The sequence below is a fragment of the Amphibalanus amphitrite genome, unplaced genomic scaffold (assembly GCF_019059575.1).
Source record: "Amphibalanus amphitrite isolate SeventyFive unplaced genomic scaffold, NRLGWU_Aamphi_draft 000022F_arrow, whole genome shotgun sequence".
Taxonomy (NCBI): domain Eukaryota; kingdom Metazoa; phylum Arthropoda; class Thecostraca; order Balanomorpha; family Balanidae; genus Amphibalanus; species Amphibalanus amphitrite.
Genome location: NW_024881518.1, coordinates 800566 through 822248, shown reverse-complemented (window position 1 = coordinate 822248; position 21683 = coordinate 800566). Strand labels below are relative to the sequence as shown.

The following is a 21683-nucleotide window of genomic DNA, read 5'->3' as shown; positions in this document are numbered from 1 at the left end:
AGCGAGTCGCTTTCCTGATTGATCTTATTTTGGCATTGCTTTTTATTTCACACCCGCAACCATATATACCTGGTGCCGAATATCCCGCGGTGGGCATGGACACAACACTTGCGGCGGGGACTCTGCCATCGTCAGCCCAGCTTGATGCAAAACTGCTTCTGTAAATAAAATAACACTGAAGTGGTGCTGGTTCTCCAGCTATTATCTTCAGTGCAAATGAAGGCCGATAGAACGCGCCTTCTTAAAGTTTTAATTATATGACATCCCGGCGTACTGCACGTCGTCGTGGGTGGTGTTTCACGGCCGCTGCTAGCACCCTGCCACCATACGCAGCGAAATCGGTTTCCAGACATTGTTGTTTGTTGTTAATTAGGACTTACGGGCGCGTCGACTCCGGTGGTCATTTTGCGCCCATCTGTTTCCAGACATTGACAAACTCGGACACCCCAATGTTGAATGACGCTAGCTGGTCTCCAAAAGCCAACACAGTGATTTGTCTGACTTCACGTAACATCGACGTGACTTGTGGACCGACGCATGGAAAATGTACCAAAAAATCCGTCTCGACCATCCGTTTGGAAGTTTGATGAGCAAACTAAACCTGCATCCCTCCCAGCAATTCGTATATTCATCTCAGTACTTCAAGAAGTCCGGGTTAAAATATGCGCACAAAACGCACGTTAACGAATTTAAAACGGAACTAAGCTTCAGCACTCACACGCAAAACTGAGGCGAAACTTGAGTTGTCATTCAATTATAAATGATGTGAATTTACCACGAGCACAGAGTAGCAACCAACAGCGCAGAACCAACATGCTCGGTCCGAACTCAGCTCTGCAGATACAGCTCTCACCGCGCCGAACAGTCTCACAAACGGCAAATTACCGAGGTTACCACGATCACGAATATGAATGATCATTGGTCACCAAAACTATATAGTGGGGATGTGTTGCCCGCCAATCGTAGTAACTTATGTTCACAATAAAGTCACCACAGTTACGTCTGATGCGTGAAATTCATGGCATTCGAATAGGTATATCAGTAATATCGCGGTAGGGGAAGCACACAGGTCGCGTTTAAAGTACAGACAAGTCCGCCAAACAAATACATCCATCATGATAGATAACAAATGTTAGTTAAAACTCACCGGAACTATCGTTCTCATACATACGGCTACGGGAGAGGGGGGATGAACGTCACAATGACCAACTGCACAGCAAATGAATCGTACAATTATCACAGTTATACTTTGATCATAACGAACTTAACCTAGCACCGGTGTAATTCCTCCCCGCTTCCCGCTCTTATCTATCATCTGATCATCCTCGCAACTATCGCATTCAAAGTTAGGTTATCACCCCGACCAGCACCCTATTTCCACCAAAGGGTTCACTCCATGCAACACTGTCAATCCCGTGACAGACCGTGCCGCGCCGACCGTCCTTAGCGCCACCATGCCTCCGTTAAGCTTTGGGTGACAAGCCCGCCGGTCAGGACGCCTCGGCGGCTTGGCGCCGCATCACCTCCGCAGGGGCAAGACTCGATAGGAAGCGCAGATCTGATCTGCATGATTTGCAAAGCCATGTCCAGGATCCCCGATGACGTCCGGAAGCCTTGAGTCATTCGCTCGACCGCTCCAGTTGGTATTTTGCAGAGCACCGCCGCCGCCGGCTCCCGCCACAGCCAGCGCAGCGGCGCGGCACGCAGACTGAGAGGCCACACAGCAGTCGCGTTGCACACCGCCGCCGGCCCCCGCCATAGCCAACGCAGCGGCGAGTCCACCTGGTCTTGCGGCACGCAGAGAGGCCACACACAAAAGTCTTGTGACGCGCAGAGAGGCCACAGTCTTGTAACGCGACGGACGAGCCGCCCAGCGCGCCATCCACGTAGATGCTTTGCTATCTTCGTCCACAGGACACCACCGGACTGTCGTCCACGAGTCTAGAAGGGTACAGAACGGACGGTCAGACGGTCTGAGGTGAAAAAACCACGGGGAGACGGTCACGTATGTGTGTGTGTGTGGGGGGGGGGAGGGGGAGGTAATCTGAGTGAATTGAGCGGAGACACTTGGGTAGTACAATGCAAAAATAGGACTGATATCTGACTAGCTGGGAGACTTTTAAGCCAGGCACACACATCTCGGTAGTGAGTCCGGTTTCGAGTCGCTTCGGCGCTCAATATATGCAATTATTGACGGGGATGGTCAGTTGGTAGGAGTAGCCGCACTAAGTTGAAGTCAGTGGAGTGGACAGGCCGTGTCTGGCTTTACTGGGTACATTTAACTTTATTTCAACATTCAAGCACAACTTTGGCATATCGACAGTTCTGAGCAAGAACATCCTTAGTGTCAAATTTTTCGAAGTTGAGATTTTTATACCATTCGACTCAGCTCGACGAGCTGAGTCGAATGGTATGAACATCTCAATTTCGAAAAATTTGACACTTGGGATGTTCTTGCTCGGAACTGTCGATATCTTAACTATCCAGTTACCCGGCATAACGTGACCGGACGGCAAGGATCGTGGCCGACGCAACAAGCTCTGCTTAGCGAGGACTCTGGCTGTTTATCTACACATGGTGAAACATTGGAGTTAACTTTATTTTGAAAAAATGTTTCGAACGGCCCCATAATCGAAGTTCCTGTCAAAATGCTTACAATATCAACTGGCATGCGCAGCAGCTAACATTGACCTGTATATTTTACAATATCTTTCGGACATTTCGGAGCCGGAATTCCTTCACTTTCTTACCTGCATGAACATTTCGGAGCCGGAATGGGTCTCTGTAGTATAGATAGCGTCAAAAGCGGCCAACGGTGTTTGCGGTTCAACAGTCAACTTCTTCAGAAGATCACTGGACAGTCTTGCTGGTAGTAACATCAGTGCAGCGCGGCGTGTCAGAACGTGAAGCTGCTACACAGGGCTGCGGAGTCGATGGATTTACGGCGACTCCGACTCCGACTCTGACTCCGACTTTCAAAAACCAGCTCCGACTCCGATTCCGACTCCGGGCAAAATTGTCGACTCCGACCGACTCCAACTCCTGACTCCGACTCCGCAGACCTAGCAGGGCTGCGGAGTCGACAGATTTTCGGTGACTCCGACTCCGGATCCGGCTCGGATTTCTAAAATCGACTCCGACTCCGATTCCGGTCACAACTGTCGACTCCGACCGACTCCGACTCCGACTCCGACTCCGCAGCCCTGGGCCTACACTGCACGTATCGCCCGCCGTGGCCGCGTCCGCGTACCAGCCCTCGGGCCATTTCGCCATCGGCCGCGCTGTTCTTACGGCTGTTCGGTGTACCGTGCGAACATACGTCCAGCATGGTCGGCCCCTGCGGTAACTGTGCCGCCTCCTTGGCTAGTGTGTCGAATGTCGGCAAGCTTATTACCCTACAGCCCGCACCGGAACCGGCGTTGTGAATCCGGTCATCTTTCTCCCCGCGCAAGCAGGGACTGCCACACTGCAACTTCGAGTATTCACTGCTGTGTCGCCGGTCTCGAGCAAAGGGCCGGCTGGCTGTCCGTACTCCGTAGTTTGGCAGATGACTAGTGGGTCCCCCTGCTCATCCTCTGAGTGGTCCAGCAGCTCGCGCAGTGCTGCGACGAGGTCCACCATCTCGGCTCTGTAGCTGCAGCATGTGACCGGCCCGCCTAAGCTCGCTCGACGTCGGACCGCGGCCCGGGAGAGAACAAGCTGGGCCGACTGGCCGAGCTAGGCTAACTGCACCGGGTCCATGCTGCCGGCCGGTGCACCTCCCATGCACGGCGCTCCAAGACTAGGAGATGATCGGATACGGCGAATGCTGCCACCGCCGCCCCAGGTGAGCTGTACCAACCATTGCCAATGCATCGGTCAGCCGGGCAAGCCCTGCCACCAACGTGGAAGACAAGCTGAAAAGCACAGGGAACGAATCCCATCAGCAATCTGTGTGGGACACCATGGTAGGGGACACCATTGTACAAGCAGACAGGGATAGGGAACAGCAGTTATGACTCATGGCGTCAAAGAAATGAACAATGAAATTCACACTATACATCACATAAAATACATGTACAGCACAATTTCAAACACCCAAGTCCCTCCACACTCCCATGATATTGTCAAGATGATCATGTTTTGAATTTGCGGCACTGGTAAGGCTGGCATCACCAACTGCAGAGGCTGCATGGTAGGTTGTAGGTTTTAGTTTTTTTGTTTTAGATTGGTAGGTTGCAGGTTGGTTGGTTGTAGGTTCACAGGTTTTATGTTTTTAAATTGGTAAGTTGTAGTTGTAGGCATTGTGAAGTAGCACCAGGTTTGTTTAGGTTAGATACGCTGATGGCGACACCAGCTTTACTGATACTGAAAATGCAATCTAGCAGTCTGGCCAGTCTATAATGCAAATCAGTCTGGCGCACTGTGGTATCTCCGATTCATTTATGGAGACATTTCTATTATTGGAATCGTTTCCAATTTTGACCACTCTTCTGTTCCAAAAATGAAAACGCTTGTTCCATAGACACGCTAACATCTCCACACAAATTTTTTGTCAAGGGTGGCTGGATTTGATGCATAACCGCTGTTTCGCTTTAAACAAGCACAGATACACGAAAAGCACTTGGCTTCTTGCATGGAAAGCTGTTGTATGCATTCAAATTCACCACTTTAAAATGCTCCTGAATCGTATCCATTTATGGAGACTTAGTTTCCAAAAATGGAAATGACGATGTTCCAAAAATAGAGACGCTGAAGTACAAATGTGTGCAAACTGAGCTCAACTGTGTTTTAGCAATGTGTTTTAGCAATGTGAAATTAGCAAAATAACATCTATATAAAGTATCAGACAACCAGATGAAGATCTGGCATCAACAATTAATTCAGAGAACTCGAAGGCTGTATCAAGAGCATTGAGCAACCACCAATTGAGACCTATTTTTGAAAACAGCCGTAGGTAGTTCCGCAACCTTCCTTCATTTGAAAAACTGACGTTAGTAGGGTCAACAACGACATGAAATATAATCCATATTTCATCCTCTTTCGAACCTTACAACTCTCATTGCTCCACAATTAATGCAAACATGTGAATTTCAGCAACTTATGCTTCAATGTTACGAAGTAGAACACTTTAAACCCAGCTAAGTATCGCATGCTTCCAATAGTTACAATGCAAAATGATGGCATTTGTAGGAAAGGATAACATATAAAGGAAACATATTGAATTATGCTACCTGCATTGTCCTTTCTTCTCGAATTAAATCACTTTTAACTACAACTTCGTCATTGCATTGGTAATCACCACAAGTCACGAGACAAAAATGGAGGGGATGTTACGGAAATGGCGCACTGCCGCTTGTACGGTTTATATTTCGAAACAGAATTGATGGGCAAAATAAGCCATTTTGCACTAATTGATAAGATTCACCCAGCAGTGCAATAGAAAACTTATCTACCATATATTATAGATCAATCAGTGTTTGGGGCTACCAATGTCTCATTTTTCAGCTACCTCTTTACCACAGTGACACTTTGCATGGTGACACTGACACATTAAGTACTGAAATTCACAGATTTGCATTAATTGTAGAGCAATGAGGGTGACATAGTTCGAAAGCAGACGAAACATACATTATAATTCAATTTTTAGTTGACCCTACCAATGTCCACGTTTTCGTAAAAGGCGCCTCATCAAAGTAACCCCCGTCCAACTTCAGCACAAAGTTGACATTTGGAGACCTGTGCCTTCTCTCCCTGTTGTTATTTCCCAATAAATTTATACTTAATGGATTTAGAAATTCATTTTCTTTCGAAAAAATACTACATTTTATAAGTTTCAACGCCTAGGTATCCATATATTTGAGAATTACTGAAGGCATGACGATTCTTTATATAATTACAAAATTCCTGGTGAAGACGAATTTAGATAAAGATAGTAAAAAATATGTATTTATGAAATCACATAGGATGATTGTTGACAAACTTTTATGAAAATCTATAATGTAGTTAGGGAGAAAGTATCTTGCAACTTGTGCTAGCAACAGTTGTCAAGACCTGAACCCGTTGCCCGCATGCTGAAGGAATTTCTCGGCGTTACCTAGTGTTTTTATATACCTTGACACGACCCTTGTGGGCCATGTAGCCGGTGGCCAAGGCCGCATTGGATGTCGTGGGTCGTGGTCCCCCATGACGGTGCGATACCAGCCAGCTGGCCAGTCCGCCTGCCACCTCTTCTTGGTGGACCGCGCAACGACCTGCGTGAGGGTGCGGACGTCAACCGGGGTCATCTGCTGGGACAGCCCGGCCGCTTCCTTGGCCAGGGCGTCCGCCCTCTCGTTGTCGGCGAGTCCACAGTGGGCTGGGGCCCATTGCAGCTGTATTGTGCTGCCGTCAGCCGTCAGGCGCTACACTTGGGCCGCAGCGCCTCCAGCCATGAGCTGCCTCGATTCAAAGGCGTCAGCAGTTGCTCGATCGGCGGAGCGACTCGGCCTCGCCGGCCTACCGGACACTGCGGCCGATCTTGTCGCTCCTTTTCTATCATGTCCTAAATGGGCCACTCTTTTAGAGAGCGTGCGCCGTACAACTCGGTGAGGACCTTGGCCGGCAGAATAGTTTGCTGGGCGGCGACCGGAGCCGGCTCGATCCCTGCTACTACGGCCTGTGCGGGGCTATGCAGCGGTCAGCTGACAGTCGCACGTAGCTACCGCTGGAGCAGCCAGATGGCGGAGAGCGGGATCGTTAGGACAGCGGCTGCGTGCTCCAGTGTTCCGTCCACGCATCCCGATGAACGACGCTGTAGGCAATGATTATCCACATCAGGTCAGCCTGTGGACCTGCATCGTGGGCTACACCCGGGAGCAAAGGCTGTATCAGCCTCACTGTGCCAAATAGTGCTTAATGAGGTCACTGTACTCTTCAGCAAGCACCGAACACTGCTGATCAATTTTCCCTCCTACATCATGTCGGCGACTGCTGCTGCTCCTGGAGTTGGCATTTCGATGATGTGCTATCCTGGGGGCATTGTTCGTTGGCGGCTCGTTGACTATCTCTGTGAGTGGCGTCACTGAAAGAAATAGAGAAAAAAGTATGTCGGTCACACTTTATAGGATAATGTGTGCTTGGCGGTAATCTTTTACTTTTAAGAACAAGCGGCCCTCGCCAAGCATGATCCACAAAGTCATTACGATAGCATGACAAGAACAAGTTAATGTGTTTGTAAAATTGAGGTTTCGGATAGATTTATGTATTGCAAAACTGCCTTTACACAGTGATACTTGATATTAACCTACGTCCTACAAGCACATCTGCATTGAGAGGCAAACGACTTAAAAGTAATAATGAATGTAAATGCGTCAAGATTGCTATTTTACAGTTTGATCAATGACACTCACAAATAGATTGATTCGAATTCGATGACATTAATTATCTTGTCTGCGAGCATGCCTTCCAACCATGGCAGGCAGTGCAGTAACTAATCTGGTTTATTGAATACCGACTTTGGCGAGTAAACATAGAAAAAGCAGCAAAGACAAATAACAATGAAGCAAGTTATAAAGCATTACTCACGCTTGGAAGGATCTGGCTAAGGGTGGATGGAACCACAGTGTATAGATGTAACGATGCGTCAATCAGGAACGTTTGCTTGCTCTTCCTGTGGGCTCTTGTAGGTAAATGGTCATCTCCAAAATGCAGCTAAAAAACGAACAATTGTTCAACAAATAACCTTCTACTTGTGACATTTAATAACGTATCAGTTTGTATGCACACCGACACCAATTATTCAACCGAAACTTGATAAGTCCTCAATATGAAACACTTAAAAGCGAAACTTAAATATACAATTCCAACTTTATGCCTTGCTTTATGCCTATTTTATGACAAAACACGTAGGTCTGGGAATAATGCTAATGATACTTTACAGAAAGTCACGTGCTCTTTTCCGTCGCCGTCATTAAGACGAATTTATTTAAGACGGTCCGTCATGAGCGTTGCACTTTTATCCCCTTTCAGAGCAATAAAACCGATTTAACGTTATACTGTTTTTGAGAACAAGTATCCTAGAATACAACAGCATAGGAAATTAGCTCAAATGCTCACCAACTACCGGATATTTATCCGCATACAACTACAACGATCGTAATCTGTTGGATTACACGATCAACAGTTTTAAGTCGTTTGTTGTTATTTTTAGTTATGATATCAACTATTCAGGTGTGAATAAGCGGTAGTTGTGGGGACCATGGTTGTATTCAAAGTTTCAACGAAATGGGACTGTTTATTTCCGAGATATAATGGAAGGGTGCGCACGTGCGCACGTGCAGCGGCACCTCAACATTGAGACAAACACCAGCAATGGTTATAAGACACTTGGGTATATGCAAAGTTTCAGCTAAATCGGGCTGCTAGTTTCCAAGATATGAACAAGGGGTGTGCACGTGCGCACGTGCAGTCGCACCCCTTGCTTGAGGTGTGAGCCAGCAATGGTTGTTAGGCTGTTGCCTGTATACAATATTTGAGCGAAATCGGACGAGTAGTTTCTTAGATACAAAAAAGGGGTGTGCACGTGCGCACGTGCATCGGCACCTCAAAATTGGGACATGTGTTATTGGCAGGTGTGTTATACCTAGCTGGGTGCCAAATCTGGACTCATTCGGTCAAGCCGTTCCCGAGATACTGTCACGCCATTTTCACAAACATCTCTCACGCGCCACGTGCTGGTGCTCCCCCGTTACACCGCATCGGTTCGGCGGATGATCCCCATCATTTTCAATGAATGGGGCTATGCGGCGGTGAAAAAATGGATGTCGTAGGTGAACTGACTCTCGAGTTATAAGCATTTACTTTTAGGGCCGTTGTGGTCATGGCCGGATTTTCTGTGTCCAGTCCATGTATACAGAGGTCTATGATTTTACACATTGTGAACAAAAATATTTCCAAAGGCTATGATAGGTTGGCCGGAAATGACGTCAGAGTGACGTCATGTTCTGCCGTCTTCGACCCAAAAAAGGGTTTCGCGGGAAGAGCTGTCAGGCCTATAGCTTTGCAAATACAGAAAAATGCTAAAGACATAAAAGCTGTAGAATCAACAGGGCTACGAAACTGCTATCTCGGATTTTTGAAATTTTTGGATTTTGACCCCCAAAAATCAAAAAATGATTTTTTTAGATATAATAATCGAAAAATCCAAAAAGTTTTTTGAATTTCGCAAAAACCGGAATATATGTGATAGTCCTTACCGCCTTCCATCCACATATGAAATTTGAGATTGATACCTCTTTTTTGGCGAAGTTATAGCGAAAAATTGTTTAAAATTGATGACGTCAAATTTTCAAAGTCAATTTTTAGCAATTCTAGACCCCGTAGCGCAAAACAAAGACCACCATTAGACTCCCCGTGACGAGCTGCATCGAATCAATACCCATTTTATGCAAAACTATCAACTTTAAAATTTGACCTTTTTGGCCTGACCTTGACCTGACCTTGACCTGAACTTCACCAGAAAGTGACCTAAGCCGTACCTGATAGTCTTATAACCAACACCATTGAGTTGGAAATGAAAAATTGGCCATAAAACATGCATCACATAACCTTAGTAAAGTTGGGCTCATGTGACCTGACCTGTGACCCTTGGTGACCTGACCTGTGACCTGACCTGGTATTGTCAGTGACCTCTAATAGCAACATATCTACTAGGCAACTGACACCCTATCGCTGATTCTCGACAAAATGCGTTTTCCTCGGTGTTATAGCGCATTCCCTAGAAGACCCGTGAACGGTGAAACATTTCATCTTTGACCTGACCTGTGACGTCATCGGTGACCCCGAGGTCAATGAAATTTGGTTTTGTTCGACAAATTGGACAGGCCTTTCGAACGCCGTTTGAATTTTGCGGATCCGTCCAGTAGTTTCGGAGATACGAGGGGGGGGGGGCAAAAAATATCCCCCCCCCCCCACCAGGTCGCGTTATAAACAGACCCCACCAGGGCGCGGGTTAAAGTGCATCGCACCCAACTTTTTTGGCATACCGAATTGCAGCAGCCACCCCACTCAGCCGGTGCACTTGGTCTGCACTTTGCAGTGCCCCGTAGCACTTCCACCCAAGATACCTATAAGAAACAGGTAGATCCGATGTTTGAAAGTAAAGCCCCAGTCACAAATTTGACGCACCTGTGACATTTCCTGACACCCACGTGACTATTGTATTAACTTTTGTGTTTTGCGATGTTTTGACCTTATTTAAAGTACTGAAAGCTCAAAATATATGATTAATGTTGTTTAAAGCAGCATATTAATAATTATGTTTGTAAATTATCGATAAGCTGCTTATGGCAGGTCACGTGATTGCTACCAGATTATGTGCTCAGAAAGCATCTTTTCAACTTCGATTTTGAACAATTTTTACCTCCTTTGAGGCCAAATGATGGACACGATGAAATGCTGAATCTATTGATGCCAAAATTTGTTCGTTTTTTGCATTTTTAGACTAGTATATCCTGGCTCAAACTTTGACCAGTTTGTGTGTAAACCCTATGGTGAAGGGAAAACTTCACGCCCAGCAGGCGTCATTACAGTGCTGCCAAATCGTGTTTGGTGGGGGCTGCTTCCACCTGCCTTCTCAATGGGTGAGACTAAATGCTTACTTCGAAATCTAAGCTGCGTTGCGGCATTGGCGGTTATGTGCGGCGTGTATGCCGCATGATTAGTAAGCGGCGACCACTAAATTAAAAACTCAATAGCTTTGACCTGTTTTCAATGGATAACACTGCATACCAAAAATGTCCATCGCTCTCGTCATAGGATATTTAGATTTAAATAACTAACTTATCTACATCATTGTTTTGAACCAAATTAATACTTTCAACTTGACCCTCGCCCGTATTTGTGTTTTTCCATCCGCGAACGTATAAGGTATAACCCCTTGCCGTTTCGCTCCTGATCAAGCTAGAGCTTCGCGGAAAAAACGAGCGTGTTGCCCGTGACGAGAGGAAGCCGATGATACCCAATTTTAAGGTCCTAGGTCATCGGTTGACCTTCCAGGTCAGGTCAATGACGCAAAAGGCGGGAAAATTGGGACCTGTTAGAACGTCGTAGTGTGGCTGCTATGGGGTTTTTCGGGGTGCTGATCACGAATATCATGCTAGTTTTGTTCACAGATGATGTCTTCATTCATTTAGGCCAGGTCGGGTTAGGTCAGGTCAGGTCAACCAGTAGAGGTCCTGCCGGGTATTTGTAGTAGGTGTCAACCGCCTCTGACAGCCTCGTAACATGTTACGAAGGCACCAAAACTACTTTGTAAACGTTCATGTGATTGCTTAATTCGAATTCAGCTAGAAAAAACTGGCCTAGAAACATGTCAAACTCGAAAAAGTGAACCGAGGTCACCAAAGGTCAATGAACTGACCTGACCTTCAGGTGACCTTTACACCCACCCTAATGCATGGGGGCAACATCATATCACATGTTTGAACGCTTGAAACCACGAAAAGACTGCAAACGCGCTGCTAATGCGAGCCGACATACGCTGAATCGCGGTTCCGGCCAAACATGGTCTCGAAAAGTAGGTCACAGGTCAAAGGTTATTTGCGTCAGGGTCATGAAATTTTCAGGGTAGGTGTAAAATTGATCAACGCGAGGGTACTAAAATTTACGTCGTGACCGGCCGCTTTTTACGCGAGTTATTTGCGAAAAACCGAGGGGAGTCCGTTCGACCCCCCCCCCCTAAAGGGCGAGGGTTAACTCACAGTCCGAACTCCGAACAAGTTCGGTCTTGTTTGTGAATTTGTCGGAGCATCACCTAAATCTAGTAGAGATGATGGAGGGAAACTAGGCTTTTAAGGAGGGAAGGGAGTCGGTGGCGGTCAGGGGCACTACAAGCTGGTGACAGGGCTGACATAGGTACCATGTTTTGATAGCGTGACTGAAACTTTTTGGGTAGCCAGGAAATCGCATGTGAGAGCCTATTGAAATTCTTACATCGGCCTTTATATGCACCAGTCGTATACTGAGGTGCGGGATTTGGCATACGATTTCCAGACAATCGAAAGACTGTTTGGAGCCAACGAAGGAAGGAATGAGTGAGTACTAAGTTGAAAGCATTAATTTGGTTCAAAATAATGATGCAGATAACTTAGTTATTTAAATCTAAATATCTTATGACGAGAGCGATTGGCATTTTTGGTATGCAGTGTTATTCATTGAAAACAGGTCAGAGCGTTTCAGTCTTTAATTTAGTGGTCGCCGCTTACTTATCATGCGGCATACACGCCGCACCGCACATAACCGCCAATCCCGCAACACAGCTTAGATTTCGAAGTAAGCATTTAGTCTCACCCTTCTCAATGTGCAAATACACTCTCTGACACAACAATCGTTACACCCTCTGACATGTCACCCAGACCGTCGTATTCCTGTCGCCGGCCAGCGCCACGCGTGGGCGAGTGCGGCTGGCATCCCGCGCTGATTCCAGCGCGATGGATGAGTCTGCGGCGCGACCGCAACAATGCGTGGGACGACCGCAGACATTTCCGCTACAACGTCCTCGCAAGGGCGCCCGTGAGGGACGGCGAATGCGTGGGAGGGTGTCAGATCGTGCATCGCAGTCTGTTGTAACGAGGGGAAGGGTGAGGTGCTGACTGCTGATCACATGGGAAACTGCAACGGCTGTTTGACCAAGGGGCGGCAACGGCTGACTGAGGGCTGAGGTCTTCACTAAGTGGCGTGGCTCCGTGGGTGAAATATAAGGGTGCAGTGGTGGGGAATGAAAATGTCGATGTTGCCAGGAACGCAGAATGAAGCAGTGACTTCTTGACGAATGGCTAAATGCCAATGGAGCTTCCTATGATTATTATTGTAAGTCATACTTTGGCTGGAAGTGGAGTGCTTTTTATGTGCGGGTTCCTCAGGCAACAAGCCACTCCAGCCCTTGGCAAATAACTTCGAGCAAGACATGATCTCCTCTCGTAAGTTTCATGCGATCGGAAGCACAAGGGTTAAGGTTCACGGTAGGATCTTAAATCTTGGGTCAAGATTAGCGTTAACCTTCCAGGCGGTGGGGGGGGGTCATTTTTTGCCCCCCCCCCCTTTAGTTTTTTTTTCTCGATATATCTCCAGAACCGCTGCGCTGATCGTCACCAAACTTTCAGTACCCTCCCGTGAATAGCTATTGCACATTGTGACCAAAGTTTTTTCCAAAGGCTATGATAGGTTGGCCGCTAATGACGTCGGAGTGACGTCATTTCTGCCATTTTCGACCCAAAAAAAGGTTTCGCTGGAAGAGCTGTGAGGCCTACAGCTTTAGAGATACAGAAAAATGTTCTTAGGTGTAGAATTACCGGGCTACAAAACCGTAATCTCGTATTTTTGAAATTTTTGGATTTCGACCCCCCAAAAATAAAAAAGATTTTTAAAATATAATTTAGCCGAAAAACCCCCAAAAATTGAATTTCGAAAACACCGGTATATATGTGATAGTCCGTACCGCCTTCAATCAACATACCAAATTTGAGATCGATAACTCTCTTTTTGGCCAAGTTAGAGCGAAAAAACTGTTCAAAATTGATGACGTCAAATTTTCAAACTCAATTTTCAGCAATTCTAGACCTCGTAGCGCAAAACAAAGACCACTATTAGACTCCCCGTGACGAGCTGCATCGAATCAATACCCATTTTATGCAAAACTATCAACTTTGCAATTTTACCTTTTTTGACCTGACCTTGACCTGACCTCAGCGAGAAAGTGACCTAAGCCGTACTTGATGGTCTTATAACCAGCACCATTGAGCTGGAAATGAAAAATTGGCCATAAAACATGCATCGCACAACCTTAGTGAAGTTGGGTTCATGTGCTGACCCTTGGTGACCTGACCTGTGACCTGACCTGGTATTGTCAGTGACCTCTAATAGCAACATATGTACTAGGCAACTGACGCCCTATCGCTGATTTTCGACAAAATGCGTTTTCCTCGGTGTTATAGTACATATAGCGCATTCCCTAGAAGACCCGTGCACGGTGAAACATTTTATCTTTGACCTGACCTGTGACGTCATCGGTGACCCCGAGGTCAATGAAATTTTGTTTCTCGCCACAAATTTGACAGGGCTATCGAGTGCCGTTTGAATTTTACGGATCCGTCCAGTAGTTTCGGAGATACGGGGGGGGGGCAAAAAATGCCCCCCCCCCCCACTGCACGGAAGGTGGCCGGGAGGCCCACCGCCGACCGGGCTAAGTTCGTCACGTTGCCAGCCACATTTCCTCTCGCTCACCAACTCCATCTGACCTGTATTGCGACAACGGTCACTGACGATGTCCATTGGTCAACCCCGAGGTGAAGAAATTACGAGCGGCGGAGCAGCGGAAACTCTGACCACTGGTGACTCGTCAACGGCCCCGGCCTCAGAAGCTAGACACTCAAAGAAACTATTTGGACAGAATTTGCTTTACACGTTACACGAGTCTCTCCCTTACTGTCACATCACCTATACGCTGGCTGCCTTTCTGAGGCATGTGAGGCTGGCATTGTACTACACTGGCCTTGAATTCAGCACCTGCCTTTGATGGGTTTTGGGAGCATCTGCTACGATCAAGGATAAGTGAGATATGCTTTGCAAATTTACATGCTCTTAGAAGCTAGTTTTGGTTAAGCCACAGCACGCGCCATGGACTTTAAAGCTCTGCGTCGTCTGAATTAGAGCTTTTTAAGTCCTGGGTGTTTCCGAAGCAAACAACAGCTCAGTTTAAATGATAATCTGTGAGCATTCCAACATCTCTATCCCGTAATTCCGGTGTTGGCATTTCCGCCATTGCTCAACAAAGTGAAAGCTTAGAAATCCACCCCTTTCCGCAAACCACAACAATGCTGTGGGATGTCGTTCCGTGCAAATCAAAGGCTACACGAGCCGAGAATGCAACTTAGAATCAAAGCAGGTTTCCTTGATATCTCGTACCCACCCACCCTCCAGATTTTTATCTCGTGGAGGGTCGAAGGCGAATCCTCTCGGTGGCTCTCAGTGATCCTCTTTTCCCCAACAATAAACACTTCCCCGAAGCCAAGCCAGCCGCCGGGCCTCCCCTCCATTTCTCTCATTTTGGTCCGTGCAATTAAATCGACAGCCACCGTTGGATCACTGACGACATTGCCGTTAAAAAGTACCCAATAATGCCGGCTCACTATGTGGCTTACCTAGCGAACACACGGTGGGAACCAGTCCAATAAGCGGCCTCACTTCGCCGCCACTGGCCGCAAACAACCCAAAGTCGGCAAAAGAGGAATTCTTTGAGAGTTTAGCCGGACCCGGAGACCGCAGCGCTGACAGCCTGTAGATCATTATCTATTGCAAACATGATATCACGGCTGCTTTAGGGAAGCCGGTAACGCCAGAACAGCTTGTCCGGTCGCAGAGGCAGATGCCGAGGGATGAACCCCACCGTAGAATGAGGAAGTACCTGTGAACTTCGATACCCCTTCCCTTGGCCTTAACCTTTACCTTTACCGTCAGAAAGTTTACGATAACGATTAATGCACACATAAATTCCTTTATTCGTGAATTTGAATGCTGTTTTGCTGTCGCGCTAGTCAACAATCGTTCCAGTTCTGAATTCTGGCTGATATTACCATAGAGATCTTATAATAGAGATCTCTATGGATATTACGGCAACGGCCGCGGGACTCTGCAGACTGATAAACCCATCAACATAAGCTTTCTGATTTTTCTTTACACAGTTCTTTTAACTTATTTCACTTTTCTTATTAAACGTCTGCCTAGAAATATTCAATAAAAATCATTTTTATGTAGGTATGTCATACAATTTAATATTCTATGACGCAAGTCTCAAGGGAGCATAAACGCCACAAAGTAATAAAACAAACGACAAAAAAATCCCTACCAGGAAAGTCAGCCCGCAAAACTAAATCGTCCACGCGTCAGGAGTAATCTGTCATCTTATCGGCGCGGTGCGGGGCGCCCGGGACCGGCCGAGGAGGGCGCTGTCCGGAATGTCGCCGTCCCGGTCCGGGTCCGGGCACATTCCGGAGCTGCCGGACCCGGATACTGGGCGCCACTAGGCCGTCCGTGTCCGGGGGTGCCCGGGGGAGGGGAGGCCGTCCTGGTGCCGATCACACGGCGGTACGAGGGGGGATAAGGAGCAATTTGAACGGATTAGAAGGTGGAATGGATGAGGTTATGTCGTATAGGAGGCAGAGAGCTGAGACGGAGAGGAGAAAAAAGACAGTCGGATAGGGGAGGGTTGAAGAGGGAAAACCAGGAGCCATGAAGAAAGGAAAGCATTGCGAACGAGGAGCAGAAAAAGTAAAAAGAATGGAAGATAAAAATGAGGAGAAATGAAATGACGGTAGATTGCTTGATAGATGCCTACCTACAATACAGGCCCAAATATATACAGAGAAAGAGAAAGAGGAAGCGAGAGAGAGAGAGAGAGAGAGAGAGAGAGAGAGAGAGAGAGAGAGAGAGAGAGAGAGAGAGAGAGAGAGAGAGAGAGAGAGAGAGAGAGAGAGAGAGAAGGAAAGGGGGAAATGGGGAGGAGAAAGGTAGATAGGGAGGGATGATGCCAAGTGATAAATTTTGAGGACGGTCATTCTTGTCGAATCATTGTCGATTCTGCCCAAAAAAGGACTGAGCGGTGATCGAAGAAGCATACATTATTTTGCACCAAAACTCCAGGGATTGTCTAATGTCCAATCAGTCAAAACATCTAACACAGTTTGTATTCAATGTTTTAGCAGCATCACCATAACGTCTGACTTACACCAGCCTCTTAAAGGGACACTCCCACCTTAACATTAGTTTTGAGTTGAGATAGCCAAATTGGTGGCCATGGCCTGCAAATACCGGTTTGGGCACTCACAACATCGACAAATGCTTTAATTCGGAGATATGGAATTTCAAACTTGCAGTTTTCGGATTCTAAGGGGCTAGTGCATTGGTATGCCCCCTTAGAATTTGTGACGTCAGCGGAGATCTAACGATTTTTAAATCTTTTACTAAAACGTTTGGTAGCACGCGGTGGTATACGCTGCTTTGCGCGCAACAAATGCCGCACTTTCAAATAAAGTCGCTAGGAACAGCGGAGATCCCAAAAAGTAAACAAAAGTAAAAGTCTAATATCTTGAAAACCGGTGAATATTTTTCGATGAAATTTGGTAGATATTCGTTTTCGCTCTTTCTGAACCGAGCGACATCACTTTCGTGCCAATTCATTAACTTTTTTGAAGGTGGGAGGGTCCCTTTAACTTTGCATCACAAGACAACAATGATGCGTTATTGGCTAAAAGAAGCTAACTGTCTGACAGCTACAGCACATCGCGCGGTGGGCGCTTAGTGCATACCACACGCAGGTATCTGGCAAAACACCACCGACCGCGTGCAGCGTGAAAGGCATGCAGGCATCTTGATCCCGCAATCAACATTCCCAAACGCAAACAACCTTCGGGGTACGCGCTCGGCGCTGACGCTCGTGCCAGCGGGCACCTCCGACTTGGTATGCGTGCAATGTGTTCGGTGCAACGGTCACGGTGCACAGGTGACGCGTCGGTCGGTGCACATGCTGCACTGTGCAGTGTGCACACGTGAAAAGGTGCAATACTGGATGGTGGAGGGGGTGGTTGAGGACGAGGTGGTGGCGTTTGAATGAAAGTGGGCCTCTCATTGAAAGGCTCCTACTGAAAGACAGTTGATAACATACGGGCAAAGGCAAGGGCATGCAGAGAGGCAGACAGGCAGACACATTGATAGGCAAACAACGAGAAAGACAGAAAGACCTGCCTGCCTGCCTGCCTGCCTGCCTGCCTGCCTGTCTGCTTGCCTGCCTAGCTGCCTGCCTAACTGACTGACTGACTGACGGGGCTAACAGACCCAATCACATTTAGCTATTCAGGCTGACACTCCGTTTCACCGACGAACGAGCCGGCGCTGTGAGCCGGAGAGAGTCTGAGAGGAATGCAGAGCTCTCTCTTCCACCCGATCTCTGCCGTGTAGGCTCCGGGCAGTCTGCACCGCCGCCTCGTCCGCGCCGCCGCCGGCTCGCTGGACTGGCATGAGATGAGCAGCATTGCCGGAGGCGCCGAGTCGACCTCGGCGGCGGCCCGGACCGCGGCCGGCCGACCGCCACCGGCCACGGCACGTCAGGAACGTCCGGGGCGTACCCGTCCGCCGGCACGGCCGTGGCGGGACGTGCTGAGTGGTTCAGCCGTGCTCTGCCGTAGCTGGGGTGCAGATAGGCGGGCTAGACGTAGCTGGTAGACGGCTGCAGTCTCTTAACCTTCGCCCCAGTGCAGTGGGGGGGGGGGGGAGGGCATATGTTACCACCCTGTCACGTTTTTTGCGTGTAAATAAAAAACCGCGGCGCGTAGCGCCGCGCCGCTTGGGGTAGCTTTTGGTACATCAATTTTGGACAATGTGTGAAATTTTTGACCCCAGGTCATGTCAGGTCAGGTCACCAGGTCAAGTTAACTGACCAAGCCTAAAAAAGTTTGCAATCATGTCCAGCCTGCAGTGTTTGTCAGAAAGGTTTTAAACTTGGTGAATTGCATGATGTTATGGGCCCCTACAATTTGTATATCTCGGATTTTTTATATCCGTGACCTAAGGTCAGGTCAGTGGCGTGACCTTTCCATTACAAGTCAATGGAGAAAAATGAAAATGCCTCTAGATCCGTGTGTACGCATAGGAACAGTCCAAATATTTCAGAATCATAATGATTTGGATAACCCGTGATGACCAAGGTGTCATTTTTGCTGATAGCCTCTAGAAAGGTCATCCGAGGTCATTTGAGGCTACAAACAGTTTTTTGCCAATAACTCGAGATTGGAAAGAGATAGAACACTGGGGATGGTCTCATTGTGTTTGTCTTGCCGAGACGCATCGACTGATATGCAACATGACCTTTTCCGGTCAGGTCATGACCTTGACCTGAGGTCAAATTTTCAAGTTGACCTTTCTAGGTCAAATTATAGTTCATTCGACGCGTCTTGGCGAGAGAAACACGATTCTGGCAATAGAAATGTCGTGGCTTTTTGTAGTCGAAAGTTATTGTCGAAAAACACTTTTTGTAAAAACAGCTATTTTTGGAGTTTTTGCCCTCTGGAGGCTAAGCCGTTGACCTGAGGTCAATTTTGATAATGACCTTATCAAAAGACGAGTTCAAAAGCTATCGATTGCTGTTCCATGCGTTTTTCTAGCTACCATAGTTCCTGAGATAACGGCATGTTTTCTGAAAAATATAATGACCATTGGCAAATTTTGACCTTTGATGACCTCTGGTGACCCCAATATTGCTCTAAGATGAAAAATGACCGAAATACTTTCAAACGTACGCATTGAGAGCTATCGACTGCTTTTTACCGCGTCTTTCTATCCATCTTAGTTTTTGAGTTAGAGGTGGGTGGTAACATATGCCCCCCTCACTAGGGCGAAGTTGGCTGAGACCGCCACTGGGGCGCGGGTTAAGTTGAGATTTTGAAGGAATGAAAATAATATATTTATTGGCTGGAAAAACAATAAGATGTTTATTTTCTGCGTATTCTCAAACAATACTGTATCTCTCGAAATGGTTTCGGTCTCGCCATAAGTGCGAAGGTAAAATTAGTTAGGAAGCATACCTATATCTGACACGTTTACTTATCTTACTACAACTTCTGCTTTAATTCTTGGGCTAAAACAAAAATGAGTGACACACGACGTTCTAATCAAAGAAAACCACAAATTAGCTGCACCCTTTCATTAGCCTTTGGTTCGTATTTATATTTAGGGATATCAATTTAGCGGTGTTCACATTTTTTTCATGACGGTTTGTCACCCACATCGGGGTTTTACATTCACATTTAGGCAATACTTGATATGCCTGGTCGGGACTACGAGCAAGAGGTCCATAAACTGACACCGGCCACTGTCGTTGCACAGATAGTCCAGCTGCCTCGGACTGCCGGCATGGCGGCATCAGGGGCGCACTCAGGTCAGTTGCAAGGGAGGGCATGTCAGCCGCAGTTGAAGGAAGCTTATGCCTTGGCATGACATGTCCACTATCTGCATCAAAACAGCTCAGAAACTGCGCAAAAAAGTAATTGCTTTGCTGTTGTTAAAAAAAAACTTCGAAATTTTTATTTTATCCCAACTGAAGGCAGGTATTTAAAATGATATCGATGTGTAATTAAATGGCATTTCTCCATCAGTTCAGTATCCGAAAAACTAGTATTAAAAGTAGCCACACAGGGCAACAGTAAGTATCTACAGCACATGTAGCAGTAGCAGCAGCAGTAGCATCCCACTGCCAGCGGCGGCAGCGGCAGTCAGCTGGCGGGTGGTCGCCGGCCCGCCCGCGTCTGGGCCGGGCTCGTTGGGAGCGGCTGCAGTGCAGTGGCACGCGGCAGGGAGGGGGAGGGGAGGGGTCCGATTGTCTGATATTGGCTGGATGGCACGCCGAAATCGTGAGGTGGCACTGTTCCCAGGCAGCGAGCGCCGGCCGGTCGAGGGGCGGGCACACAGACATACACAAACACTCCGAATCACAGACCGATGCACAGGCACTATAATATGCTGTTGGCATGTACTGAGAAAAGAATGATCTAAAAGCGAGAGCTCATAAATTTTCGGGTGATTTGGATTGAGGATCTCTGCTCCTGTCAAACAAATAACTTCATAAGATATTAGTTAATTCTTTGAGCATATATGAAATGAAGTCGAAATGAATCAATCATTCGAAATGAATGATTCATTTCGAAATGTGACTTGTTTTGTTATACAATCACTGGTTGCTGTTTTTTCGCTGTAGAATATGCTCTCGAACATAAGTTAATGGAGAAAATATATAATATGTACCTATGCTTATTTTCTTCGCCAATGGGGAAAAGCCCGGCGGACCTTGCATTTGCCTAATTCCATGTATTCAAGATCATCGTTGTTAGCCATTTATAAAAGTGCATGTGACACATCTAACAGAGTAGACGTTTGCCGCGTAAGCGATGCACATTAGGGTAACAGGAAATATCATAAATTGTTTGCGCACTCGCACCTATCTTCGAAGTCCACCTCTCACCACTAGTGAAACAACGTGCAACGTATCACATGGGATATGAACCGTTAGCCCGCTGCTCCGCTTTCATTCAGTACCACTGCCGGATTCCAGCACTATCTGATTGAAAATGATTTTAGAAATTCTCGCTCCAGCTAACCGCAGCAATGCTCGCTGCTGGCCAGACCGGCATGTCGGGCCTGGAGTGGAGCTATCTGGTCAAATGATCGGCACCGGCCACTCCTGAGCGGCACAGGCGGCGGTCACAGAACAGCGCGATCGTGCCGCGACTCTGTGTAGAATAGTGATGTCAATTGCAGGTAATTGGGAAACCGATACTAAACCAAATACCAACCAAAACTATGGGGAACTACCAAAATCAATTTTCCATACCGGAAAATTGAGAAAAATTTTGACTTTTTACCAAATTCTGAGCATATAATACCTACATTTGTGTCGATTTATGTTATAAAGTATAAAAAAAAAATAGCACTCGAATTTCAAAACACCAAATGTCGGTTTGGAATCGCCTCACCAAAAGTTGGTATCCAATTGAAGAATCGAATGTAGATTATTCGACAACCCTGCACCTATCGGAGAACGTAAAAAGGAAGGCTTGCTGCTGTGTTCCAAAAAAAGGTGGTTTATCAGCTGGTATCAGGATAGCAGATGTTTGTGACTA

At 47.0% G+C, this 21683-nt stretch overlaps 1 long non-coding RNA gene across 1 annotated transcript; it reads right to left on the bottom strand.

Moving 5' to 3' along the window:
• Window positions 1-698: 698 nt before the first annotated feature.
• On the bottom strand, window positions 699-2990 carry LOC122391852. The gene is made up of 2 exons (XR_006258419.1): window positions 2751-2990; window positions 699-1941 (listed from the first exon to the last, which is right to left on the bottom strand). It is a non-coding gene; the product is annotated as an uncharacterized LOC122391852 (long non-coding RNA).
• Window positions 2991-21683: the final 18693 nt, after the last annotated feature.